The sequence below is a fragment of the Miscanthus floridulus genome, chromosome 17, assembly GCF_019320115.1.
Source record: "Miscanthus floridulus cultivar M001 chromosome 17, ASM1932011v1, whole genome shotgun sequence".
Taxonomy (NCBI): Eukaryota; Viridiplantae; Streptophyta; class Magnoliopsida; order Poales; family Poaceae; genus Miscanthus; species Miscanthus floridulus.
The window spans coordinates 53,102,239-53,116,621 of NC_089596.1; positions in this window are offsets into that span (position 1 = coordinate 53,102,239).

The following is a 14,383-nucleotide window of genomic DNA, read 5'->3' on the forward strand; positions in this document are numbered from 1 at the left end:
CAAGTATTCGATCCGACTTCAACAGACGGATTAACCTCCTCAACAACTTGATTAACTACCACGTGTTCACCTTCGTTCACTACACGTAATAACAATGCCATGTTTAACATGATGCGGAATACGAAATATGATGCTCGATGATGGATGCAAAATTAATAATTTAAATACAACTTTCCTTCGCGGTACAGTTGCAAGTCAAACAAACGAAATCTTTTTCGTAACACATACATCCACTGCCAAGGATCATTATCAACAAATGACCCAAGGTCATCACTCAATCCAAAATTCCAAACAAAAACCTACATCATTAAAGGTTACTATTCGCTTTTATGAATTAATTATTTAATTCAAAATTATGAAATAAATCAACTTATTCCAATTGAGCTCAAAATTATAGTACATGTTCATTACATGTTAACTAAGTGGCAAAACAAATTTCATAATTTTTGGATAAATAAATAAGCCTAGAAAAATCCTGGAAATCCATTTATGAATTAACTGAGCAATTTTTATCCCATTTAAAAATTACTGAAAAACATTATTTCATATTTTTCTTAAATACTATACCTCATAGAGAAGTCACACAAAAATTTTCATAATTTTTGGAGCTCTAAATAATTCTCCACAAAAATAACAAAAATAGATACTATTCATTCAAATCTAAAAAATAGAAAAATCCATTTGAACGCTGAGTCACAGACATCGGACCCCACATGTCATCACTTACCTCCCGCGTGTTGACTACGATGATGACGGCGCTGACCGGCGCAAACTCACCGACGGTGAGTCCAAAGGCGACGGTCAAGGCACCAAAATGACCACATCATCACGGCGCATCGACTGAAGGCACTAGCTAGACGAATTACTACGAGTTATGAGCTTGGCATCGGCCATGGCAGACGCGGTGGCTCGGCGATGTTACGCTAGTGACAGGAGTACGGTAGCAGTTAATCAAAGGGCACAGGAAGCATTAGGAGCTCACCACGAACACTACAGAGCAGAAAGCAAGGCTGGAGAAGCAGCGTAGACGCGGGTCGACGTGAACAGCAACGGCGGCGGAGCAAGGATCGTCGGTGACGGTGTGCTGGCGACTGTAGTGGATAAAACGGCCAATCAACAGTGAAATGAGCACTACGGCATCGAGACGAAGCTAAAGGTACACCGATCAAGGGCAATGGCTCATCGACGGGCTCTGGCCACGGAGATGCGCATGCGACGGTGAGGTTACCGACCGCGAGGAAGAAGGCGATGAAACTCGAGTTCCCGGTGAAGACAAGCCAAATTGGTGGGTTAGATGGATGCACAAGGTTCAGGCAGAGCTGGGACTAGCTTATCAGCGACGGTGGAGCACGACAACGACGGCACGGGCTCGCGGAGATGGAGCAGCGGCGATGGGAAAAACAGAGAACGAAGAAAGAAGAATGGCGGTGGCTCCAGAGCTTTATAGGGCAGCCAAGGAAGCGCAAGGAAGCCACGACGAAGCCTTTAGCGCACCAACGTGACGCCCAGACGGCCACGCGCGCGACTGGAAGCAAGCCGAAGCTCGCCAGCGGTGTAGCGCAAGTGGTGAACACTGTTCATCGAAATTACAAGTTTGCCATTCACCAAAATTCACAATTTACTCCCAAATTTTCATAACAACTCAAAAATCTCCAAAAATAAAAGTTGTTCAAAATCAAAAGTTCTACAACTTTGCTTTTATAACCATCTTCTAATTCGGTCTAGATTTTGAAATGAACTTTTGAATTTGAATAGGGAAATTTAACGAATTACGCCTTTTTGAATTACTCAAAATTTTCCTAAATAACTTGAAAAACTCCAAAAACAAACTTTGTATAACTTGCCAAGCTCTACACTTTTGCTTTTGGGCCCAACCCCAAAATATGCTTAGATTTTGAAATGGATTTTCAGGGTAGGATTTAAATGTAGAAAAGCGGGGTTTTCTCGAAAAATTAAAAATCCAAACAAACATTGAACTTGAGTCAAACAATACATTGCAACACATACCACATAAATATAAACTTGTATTAGTGTATGCATATCAAAGTTTTCACCAAATGCCAAATGCTTTGCAATGCATATGATGACATGCCAGATTTTTAATATTTAAACACCCGAGGTGTTACACCTAACTTGTCTTCTTGCCCTTCCCCAGGGACAATGTAGTTGTCTTAGATTGCTACAATGGGCTCATCCTATGCTCGTGCATTGAGGTTGCTGGTGCTAGATCTCGCTATGTTGTCTACAATCTGGCAACCAAGAATTTGTGGTTACTGCCACCTAGCATCCATGCTGTCAGTCTGGCTCGATTAGGGTTCGATCCGATAGCTTCCTCAAACTTCCATGTGATTGAATTTGTGGAGCATGAGGACACTGAGTGCCTAGGTGTGGAGATCTACTCATCTGAAACTACAGAATGGACCTATAAGGAATCTGAATGGAGCCAGGACATTGATGATGTGATACGTTCAAGATCAGCAAGTGTGTTTCTTAATGGTTTTTTGCACATTATGGGGCACTCTGTGGATATGGAGGAAAATTCCTAGGCCTCATGGTACTCTACCCTCCATCCATCAAGCTCAGGGTCACTTGTGTGTATGTACTGTTGGTAGTGTTGGTGATCACAATATGTCCTAGCTTTTAATCTAGATTGTGGGGGGTACGACCCCGGATACCCACGGCAGGTCACATGGGCTATGCCTCTAGGGGTGGCCCAGCCCGCGAGAAGGAGACTTATGGGGCATGATTCTGCTCGATGACCCCCGCAAGGCACGGAGAGGATATACTGAAGATGTCATGAGATCTGATAGGATATGTATGATCCCATGTTTCTTGTAATCTGTTATTACTTTCCGGTTATCTCTCAGATCTAACCGACTTGTAACCTTGCCCCCAGACTATATAAGGCGGGCAGGGACCCCCTACGAATTCACGGCAAATCATATGATAGCTAATGCAAACCAATAGACCATAGGAGTAAGGTATTATGTCATACCAATGGCCTGAACCTGTATAACTCGTGTGTCTCTGTTGCCTTGTTCTTGATTACACGCTCCTCTACCGATCAATCTACCATCACGGGGTGCCCCTTGATGGACTGCCGATGATATTCTGTCGACACTTGGCACGCCAGGTAGGGGTGTGCGTGCTGTTTCCTTATCGAACAAGATGGTTTTTTCCATAGGCTCTTTGTCCCTCCCATAGCCTGGCCAGATCTTCACGGTCGGATCCATCACGTGGGTCATCAACGCCGACGGAGTTGGAGAGCTTCTCGAGCCGGTGTAGATCTGTTCTACACCGACCACCCTCGCACCTACGACTATAGATCCAATCTTGGAACCACCTCTAGGGTCGACTCCATCAGCCACCCACCACTCGCTTCCTTGCTACCAGAGGAGGCATGTCAACAATGACGATCTGATTGAATCTATCGATCGGGTTGGCTTGAAACTTGTCGATTGCCTCTCCATTGCTGAGTCAGCTCTGTACACCCTTATTCAGCACCGAGCACCCTCTGATCCCAATCTATCGACGTTCAATGCTTGGCAGACTCCAAGGCTCGCCGCCCTGCCTTTTAGGCTTGCCAACACCGCAGCTACATATCAGGATGCCCTGAGGGGCAAATTCACCGACCAGCTCGCCGACCAGCTTCCACCAACCATCAACATGCTGCACGCTGGTCGGGGTCTTAGAGCATCTCTCCAAACTATCCTTCAGGAAAATCTAGACTCCGAATCTCAAGGATCCACCGAGCCCCTCGCCGAGACCTTCACCAAGCAACCTCCTCTCCTGCCTTTCTAGGGTGGTGCGATTTTCAACGTCAGTATCGATAGCCCCCCTCAGAACGGCAAAACAGATGAGGAACACACCGCCCATGAAAATAGGAACGCCAACCGTGCGCAACGGCGTGATAATGAACGCATCATCACAATGGCCGAGGCCACTCGTGATAACCAGTTCGATTCACAAGGAAGGCCCCTCCATCGCAACCTCAATGAAGAATTCCTCCGCGTTGATGGCCACGATGTTTTCAAGACTCCGAGTGCTAATTTGGCTGTGGCCGCCAATGAACTTGCTCACCTACCGCAGACGCCTGAGCTCGCCAAGGTCGCCGCTATGCTTAAAGCGGCACACTGTCAAGTTAATAAGATCCGAGAAGTTCAGAGACCTTCATGCTCCACAAGCATGATCCACCGATTAGCTAATCCTAGATCTAATTGCCGCCCTAGTTAAAGCCGCTTTGCCGACCAGTCACCACCTCCCCAGGGGAGAGTTGGAGGCCACCACGCCGAGCATCATCGCCAGCACGACCAAGAGGTCGAACAGGACGCCCAAGTGCACCTTAGCAACCTTCGGGACGCACGACAGCGTATCGATCAACGACGCTTCGGGCGCCATGAAGATGAAGTACAATGTAGCCAGGAGTACGAGTAGGAGTATGGCAACCCGGACTCAGCTCTGGAGCTGATCGTCGCCGGCAATACTACCGATGTCGGTCCCGATAGCCTAGAAGGGCCCCCTGTGTTCACCAGGGCACTCTGAACGCTCCAGTGGCCCCGTGGTTTCAAAATCACTAGAGTCGAGCCCTATGAAGGAAGGATGAACCCAACTCAGTGGCTATAGGCTTACGCCACTGCCATCCGCGCCGCCGAAGGAGGCACCAGCATCATGGCAAACTATCTCCCTATCATGCTCACGCCAGCCGCCATGAGCTGGTTCACAAGCCTCGCCCTGGACTCCATCGGCTCTTGGGAAGATCTGAAGAGAGTTTTCACCGACAACTACATGGCCACTTGTAGGTGGCTGGGCACCAAGCACGATCTCAACCGCATCAACCAAAAGTCATCTGAACTACTCCGCAGCTACATCAGACGCTTCTCCGAGATGAGGAATTCTATTCCCAACATCACGGAAGCCGAAGTCATCATCGCCTTCGTCCAAGGACTTCATCATCAAGAACTCCGTTCTAAGTTCAATAGAAAGCCACCTACCGGCATCGGCAAGATGATCACAACCGCCAACCAGTACGCCGACGCCGAGGAAGCGGAGGTGCGTTTTAACGAAGATACGGGCACTAATCGCCCACCTCACCGCCACGATGACCGTAATGATGACCGACAGCATAACGTTTGCCGCCACGACGACCGCAACAACAACTAACAATACAACAATCGCCGCTACGATGACTGTAGTTTCCACCGGGACAGCGGACGTGATCGGCCAGACGGATTCAAACCTAGTCAGAATCACCGCCGCCGACCTGATCACTTTGTTGCCAATGTCAATGAGCCATGCGCAAAGCATAACTACGATGAGCAGTACAAGAAGATCCTCGACGGCCCATGCCTCCTGCACAAAAACGCCAAACACAAGATGAAAGATTGTCTTGGTTTGGCTAAGGAGTTCCAGGAGAAAAAGTACAACGACGACAATGGTGGGAACGGAGGACGCCGACCACTAGGGGATAATAATAACGCCTTCTAGGACCACGACAAGGTGGTCGCCACCATCTTCGGGGGTTTTGCCTCCAACGAAAGTAGAAGGGAACGGAAGCTCGCCGCCCGACAAGTGCTCGCCGCCCGACGAGTGCTTGCCGTAGTCTCAGAAGAAACTACCGCCAACCCCAGCTATCGTCCATGGTCCAAAATCTCCATCACCTTCAGCAGAGCCGACCAGTGGGCAGACATACCCTACATAGGGCATTTTCCCCTTGTCCTTGATGCAACTATCCAGAAGGTGCTCTTTAGAAAAGTCCTCATCGACGGTGGGAGCGCTTTGAATCTACTCTTCACCGGGGCCCTAAGGGAGCTCGGACTCAGGACAACAGACCTCACGCCCTCAGACTCCTCCTTCTGGGGCGTGGTACCTGGCAGGGCATCTAGACCACTTGGGGAAATTACCCTACCAGTATAGTTTAGCACAGCAACCAACTACAGAGTGGAGCATATAAACTTTTATGTCGCCGACTTTGACACCGCCTACCACGCCATACTAGGGCGTCCGGCTCTGACCAAGTTCATGGCCGTTCCGCACTATGCGTATCTGGTGTTGAAGATGCCTTCACCTGCAGGAGTCCTGTCTCTACGGGCCAACCTCTCCGTCGCCTATGCCTACGAGATAGAAAGTCTCGCCCTCACCGAAGCCACCGACCTCTCCATCTAGATGGCCAGCATGGTCGCCGAAGCCAAGACCGCATCTGCTGACAACATGGAGATCCCAGAGCCTCCTCGGGCCTCTGCCAAGTCCAAGGAAGTCAAGGAGATCGGCCTCGGCCTCGACGACCCTTCCAAGACGGTGAAAATTAGGGCTCACCTTGACCCCAAATAGGAAAGCGCACTCATCTCCTTCCTACATGCCAACGCCGATGTGTTTGCTTGGAAACCTACAAACATGCTGGGGGTACCACGGGAGAAGATCGAGCACTCCTTGAATGTCTCACCGACCGCTAAGCCGATCAAGCAGAAACTTCGCCGATTCGCGCCGGACAAAAAGGAGGCTAGTAGGGTAGAAATAAAACGGCTTTTAGCTATCAGATTTATAAAAGAAGTGTATCATCCAGATTGGTTAGCTAATCCTATTCTTGTTAAGAAAAAGAATAAAGAATGGAGAATGTGTGTTGATTATACTGATCTTAACAAACACTGCCCTAAAGACCCCTTTGGCTTGCCTCGGATAGACGAGGTTGTAGACTCCACCGCCGGCTGCGAGTTGCTCTCCTTTCTCGACTGTTACTTAGGCTACCATCAGATCTCCCTCAAGGAGGAAGACCAGGTTAAAACATCGTTCATCATGCCTTTCGGTGCATACTGCTATACCACTATGTCCTTTGGACTAAAGAACGCCGGCGCGACCTACCAAAGGGCTATCCAGATGTGCCTCGACCAACAGATCGGCCGCAATGTCGAAGCCTACATCAATGATGTGGTCGTCAAGACTAGAACCGCCGACAATCTTATCACCAACCTTGAAGAAACTTTCTCCAACCTAAGCAAATACCGATGGAAGCTGAACCCTTCAAAGTGCATCTTTGGAGTTCCATCCGATATCCTGCTCGTCTACATCGTCAGCGCTCGGGGCATTGAACCAAACCCTGACAAAGTCTCTGCCATCACCAACATGAAACGGCCGATGTGTGTCAAGGATATATAGAAGCTTACAGGCTACATGGCTGTGTTAAGCCGATTTATCTCGCGCCTCGGTGAAAAAGGGCTACCTTTCTTCAAGCTCCTCAAGGCCTTCGAGCTTTTTTCTTGGTCGGAGGAGGCAGACACAGCTTTTGAGCAGCTCAAATTGTTTTTAACAAAACCTCCAATCATGACAGTGCCATGACCAAATGAAACTCTGCTGGTTTACATCGCCGCCACTTCTTGAGTTGTCAGTATGGCTATTGTCGTCGAACACGAGGAAACTGGACACGCCTACAAGGTACAACGTCCGGTCTATTTCATCAGCGAGGTACTTAATGAGCCCAAAACTCATTATCCTCAGGTGCAAAAGCTGTTATATGCAATTTTAATCACCTCACGCAAGCTCCGACATTACTTCGAATACTACAAGATCGCCGTGGTCACTGAGTTCCCTCTAGGAGACATTCTCTGAAATAAAGAGGCCAATGGTCGTATCATCAAGTGGGCTATTGAGCTCGGCACCTACTCCATTGACTTCAGAAGCAGGCCGACCATAAAGTCACAGGCACTCACCGATTTCATCACCAAGTGGACCGAAATCGAAGAATCCATCGCCGCCACTTGCCTCGAGCACTGGGTGATGTACTTCGACGACGCCCTTAATATCAATGGGGCCGGTGCGGGCATTCTGTTCATCACACCAACAAGGGATAAACTCCGATACATTCTTCGCATACATTTCGCGGTCTCCAACAATGCCACGGAATACGAAGCATGTCTCCACAGCCTCCGTATAGCCATCGAGCTCAGCATCAAACACCTCATGGTATACGAGGATTCCACGCTGGTTTTCAATCAACTTAATAAAGATTGGTCCTGTTCTAGTGAGAAAATGGATGCTTACTGCGCCCAAATCAGGAAGATTGAAGGGAAATTCTACAGCATCGAGTACCACCACATGGTACAGGATCAAAACCAAATAGCCGACCAGCTATCGAAGATAGGATCTTCTCGCACCATGGCTCTACCGGGGGTCTTCATTCAGGACCTCTTGACACCATCCATTAAGGAAGACAAGGAAGTTGTAGAAGTAACCCCTGCCGAGCAGTTAGTACTCACGATACCTTCGCAGGTCACGGATTGGAGGGAACAGTTCATCAAATACCTCTCCAACGGTGAAGTACCTGCCGACAAAATCAAAACTGAACGATTAATTCGCCGAAGTAAGCACTACGTGTTGGTGGACGGTAGCCTGATGAGGAAAAGTGCCAAGGAAGGGATACTATAGAAGTGCATCATCCAAGACGACGGCGTGAAGCTACTATCTGAAATTCACTCTGGCTCCTGTGGCAATCATGCGGCTTCAAGAACACTGGTCAGCAAAGCTTTCCGGGCAGGTTTTTACTGGCCCACGGCTATTACCAATGCAGAAGATCTCGTTCAATGATGTGAGGGGTGTCAATTTTTCGCCAAACAAATACATGTGCCGGCACAAGAATTACAGACCATTCTAGCTTCCTGGTCGTTTGCATGCTGGGGACTGGATATGATCGGGCCTTTCAAACCTGCGCCACGAGGTTTTTGGTACATGTACGTTGCCATTGATAAGTTCTCCAAGTGGATCGAGTACAAACCACTCATCGCAGCTACTGCTAAGAAAGTAGTCGGGCTCTTTGAAGACATCGTACACAGATTCGGTCTCCCAAACAGCATCATCACCGACCTCGGGACAACTTTTACCGGCCATCATTTTTGGGACTTCTGCGAGGATAGGTGCATCTCTGTTAAATACGTTTCTGTTGCTCATCCTAGAGCTGACGGTCAGGTCGAGCGAGCTAACGGTATGATCCTTGACGCCCTCAAGAAAAGGCTCTATCAGAAAGAAGAAAAGCACCCGGGCAGATGGCTCAAAGAACTACCAGCTGTGGTCTGGGGACTGTGCACTCAAGCTAGTCGCAGTACCAGCGTATCTCCATATTTTATGGTCTACGGCTCAGAGGCCATACTTCCAGTGGATATTGCATTCCGAGCACCCAGAGTAGAAAACTATGATGAAGACCAAGCCGTAGCTATTCGGACAGAAGACATTGATCGGGCCGAGGAAGAACGTCTGATTACTTGCGTTCGCACAACCAAGTACCTCGAAGGTCTGTGGAGGTATTACAACCATAACATCAAAGGTCGTTCATTCGTGATCGGTGACCTCGTCCTACGTCAGAAACAAAAAACCGAAGGGCTTCACAAGCTGTCTTCACCATGGGAGGGCCCTTACATCGTAAAAGGTGTTACTCGACCAGGGTCTTATCGCTTATGCGACTTAGATGGACTCAATGTTCCCAACTCCTGGCACATAGAGCACCTTATACGTTTCTACCCCTAAAATAACATAGATATGTATTCTTTACTTTAATACTAATAAAGTTCTGGTCTCCATAATTTCTCTACATTTTTTCCTTCATCATAAGCTTCACCTACCGTTAGCGGGATGTAAGCCACTCCGCGACGGCATCCAATACGCTCGACTAGTGCGCCCAAATCGCCGAGCATGATTTCTCCAAATTGTCGAGTACGGCAACTCCAAATCGCCGAGCACGATTACTCCAAATCGCTGAGCACGATTACTCCAAATCGCCGAGCATGATTTCTCCAAATCACCGAGTATGGCAACTCCAAATCGTCGAGCACGATTACTCCAAATCGCCGAGCACAATTACTCCAAATCGCCGAGCATGATTTCTCCAAATTGCCGAGTACGGCAACTCCAAATCGCTAAGCACGATTTCTCCAATTCGCCGAACACGTTAACTCCCGATCGCCGAACATGACCTCTCCAATTCGCCAAACATGACCTCTCTAATTCGCTGAACACGTTAACTCCCAATCACCGAACACGATTTTTCCAAAAATCGCCTACTATGCTTCCTCCGAGTCGCGTAGGTTTTTCTACAAAAACAACGACGGTGTTGCACTTCCAATTTTCGCAACATAGCCCACCGATCGTCAAATAGCACACCTTTTTCCTTCTATTTTCTATGAAAACGACCCAGTCCCCGACTACATCCTACACGTGCTTAGGGGCTCCGCCCTCTGCATTATGGTTGGTCGGCTACGATTCCTTGGCCATGCCTGTTCGTCCTACATGTGTCAGCGCCTCTGTGCTCGACGTTATGGACTATGGGCTAGTCAAGGCCTAGATTTCAGATATGAACTAACCGCTCAGACGCTGCTTTAGCCATTTCTCTCACCACGTTATTCAAGTTGGCTGCTGGGCAGAATGTTTTTTCGCAATAGTAACTCTAGAGGACACCAAGGCTCTAACATCCCACCAAACATACCATGAGCTCGGTGCTCTGCGTGTTGGGCGGTAGGACACGGTCTTATGACAACGCCTATTTCTCCAACATACGCATGGGCTCTGCGTTATGCGTTATGGATCACGACCTAACTAAGGCATCAAGTTCAGTGAAAACTAAATGATCGAACACAGCTTATATTGGGAAAAAATGCATCGGGTTGATAATACGCCAATTCTTCATAGCCAGATAAATCAAGTATTACAGGCGGTAATATCCGAGCAGTTCTTTAAGCTTCGCCAACAGCTTCTGTTTCGCCAAACAGGTCTATATCACCGATAAGCACTTTTGCCACATCCTCAACATCATCCTCCAGCTGCTGGGTCTGCGCGTCACTCAGCCCATCGGCGAACCCACCACCTATCGACTGGATGTCGACGGACAGATAATGGGACCGAACCACCATAAGGGCATGAGTAGCGGCAGTCAAAACAGCATCGCGGTTGAAGTTTTTGAAGTTCTCCCACGCTGCCTTGCATCTCTGAATGATGGTGTCTGGCCCTTGCTGCCTACCATCAGGACGGGGTGTCGGTTCAATGTCGACGCAGTCGAGCACTGGTTTTATTGCGGCAGTTATAGTGTTGAAGTTGTCCTTCTAGACTTTGGCTTCTTGCACCAGCACATCGAACTGTGCCTTGGTTTTATGTCGATAATCTGCAAGAATTACAATGGTTCATCACGGCAAAAAGGTATTACGGCGTCACTTCCAATCAGGGGAAACCTACCTTTCAATTCTTCGACCAGTTTGTCGGCTCACTCCAACTCCTTCGTTTTCTCTTGTCGGATTTGTTCGACGGTCTAGCGAAGCTGGTGGAGTTCTGCATCTTGCTCTGCAAGCACAAAAGATAAGAAACAGAAAAATATATGACCACTTACTGCAAAGCACATTGTATGAAAAAGAATACCGGATTTCAGCTTAGATACATCCTCCAACTGCTGGCACTTCCAGTCGAGCTATTCAGTTTTACTATCGAGTTCTCCATTTTTCTTGCTCAACTGCTCGGACATTTTCTTAAGTTCCTCGGATACAATCGCCAGCTCCTCGGATGTCTTCTTCAGCTGCTTAGACGAAGCCGTTAGTCGCTCGGACAGAACCCCATTCTGATGCTCAAGGTCCCATGAGTTCGACTCTGCAAGGCCCCACTCGCGCTGGGCCCTCTGAATACTTTTCTCCGAAAGACTTAAAGCCTCCCGGAGTATCTTATTTTCCTCGACGAGGGGCTCCATCCTCTTTATTAGTTGGTGCCGTTGATCGACTGTCTGAGCTATCCCCTACGGATTAACAATGAAAGAGATAAACCTTGATCTTCCGACAACATATATCGGTGTTATTGGTGTGGCACTCACCTCGATTTGAGTCATAACTCTGGCGATGGTGGATTTCAACCTCTTTATCTCCCTGGTGGTGTTCTCTTCCTTGACAACTACCACCTCTTCCCTATGTTTCTGGAGAATATGGATGGACTGGGGCTCAGGTGCGGCATGCTCGATCTCCACGACCTCGTCCTCCTCCGCCATCGCTTGAGGCACCACTGGGGGGCTCCGTGGTCGGACCACCGCTCCGACCACTCCCGGCATCCCTGTGGGTGATGACGTTTGCTCTTCAGCCATTGACGGAGTCACATCTATAACCTCCGGCGCATCAACAATAGCCACAGTTTCCGCTTCCAAGGTAATGACTTTTTCGATCAAAGCCGCGGTTGCGGTCACCGACGCGTCGGTCGTGTGCGCCAACGATTCACCATCGCCAGGTCTACTAGGAGTGGTGGCTGGCCCGTCCTCTGTTTGTTAAGCACTCGGGGACTCCTGGACAGGAGCAGTCGTTGTTTTTTCTTCTAAGGTCATGGGCCTCGGCGTCGCACTGCGTAATATCGGCTTCTCAGAAACAAGGAGAAATCAAGGAACAATATTATTACTCCAAGGCAAATATACTTACGGTTTGGTCTTCTGATTGATTTTCTTGAATCGGCGATGCCTGCCTGACCCCTAAGGCACAGTTGTGTGGTAGGATTTATGGGAGGACCCCTGCGCCTCTGCAGTAGGCTACCGCTCGTCTTGGTGCCCAGGGGCACTCCCTTCTGTGCATTGGTCGGAGACTTCGGTAGTTTGCATCACCGGGGCATCCACCATTGCCCGACCATAACTTTCCCCTACTCGATGCTTGGGAGCATCAGCATCTACCGGTACCTCCATCGTGCTCGGCGGAAGCGCTGACTGGTCCTCATCATCATCCGACCACTCCAGCACAGCCGTTCGTCGTGGCCGAGCTGCTCGGTCCTCTCCAAGAGAGATGCCGCCTGGTTTGTGTGCATGAGAGCCGGTGGTTTTTCTCCTTTTTTGGACCGACTCATCTACTACCGGTCTTTTCCCGTGGACCTTCTCTGACACTGGGGATGGACTATCTGACGAGGAGCTCGGCTCACCCTCTTCGGGCTGCAGTGGCCACCGAGGATCTACTCCTTTTGGCCAATCGGCCCTTGGCATGTCTGAAAAGTATATTGCCCTATCCTGTGAATGGATCTTTTCATAAGTAAGTCAGTCCTATGCCCGGCAATTAATGCCTGATAAATGCGAAGCGAAATGGTTACCTGAGGAGGTGGGTTGGTACAGTTAAAAGCCTTCATTCCTTTTGGCTAGCTGAATGAGACATTTGAAGTAAATAGATCCATGGCATGGTCTATCACTTCCTTCTTCATTAGACGGTCTGTGTTCTCACAGGTACCGTCGTTGTCACCTTTATAGTCAAATGCCAGGTGGGCCCTCTCTTTGCAGGGCTAAAGGCGCCGCACTATAAAGCTAGCTGCCACTAGTTCACCCCGAAGCTCAACACCCTTAATCAAGTCCAGCAGTTCCATCACCTACTCCATCTCAGCATGGTTGGGTCTCTCTGACCAGTTAATATGATTAACCGGGATGTGGTGGACGTCGCATCGAATCATTGGGTGACTTTGTTTGATATAGAACCATCTGGCATTCCAACCTTTGAGGGAGGTATTTAGTGGAACGCTGATATATTCGCTGGCCATCCCATCCCTGAGTTGCAGGTAAATGCCACCGACCACCTTGGAACCGCTACCCCCCTTCTTCTTCAGATAGAATAGGTACCTAAAGAGGTTGAAGTGTAGAAGAACACCGAGAAACGCCTCGTAGAAATGGATAAAGATAGAAACATGCAGAATGGTGTTGGGGTGCATATTACAGAGGCTAATCGCCCAAAACTCCATAAGATCCATCAGAAAGGGGTGGATAGGAAACCCTAATCCTCGCCAGAAATAATCCTCAAATACTACAGCCTCATTGGTATGTGGTGTCGGAAAGGGCTCACCACTAGCTGGCCACCATCCAGCAGTAAGACGATCTGGGAGAACGCCCGCCACCACCATCTTATCGAGATGCGCCACCGACGTCTTCGATGGCACCCACTCCTCGTCACGGCTGGCTTCGGTGGCCACTTTCTTCGGCTTTGCGGCTCCTTTTTTCGGTGCCATTTCCTATGGTTTGGTCCTAGGGTTGGAGGCGAATGCTCATGATTGGTGCGGAAGGTGAAGCACAGGGATTGCAAAGGCAGGAAGCAGGGTGGCTTGACAGAGGTAGGAGGCAATGTGTGTGGCGGCACGATTATAAAGCACTTTCCCCACTCTCCCTTGACTCTGAGGGTTTTTGGGAAACCGTTCCCGCGATCAGCGCTACATTGACTCCTCCAAAATGGTTTAGTGGGCCGCAACTTGGGCTATCATGTCATAGTAGCCCATGCCACTCATTTGTTGCCGCCACTTATTCTTCGAATTCTCTGCATTTTAATGAGGCTAGTAACTGATACTGTACAGCCATTACTCTGAATTTCTCACCATGGTTTGATTCATCCAATATCTACGCTAGAAACACGGGGATTGGCTACCTACT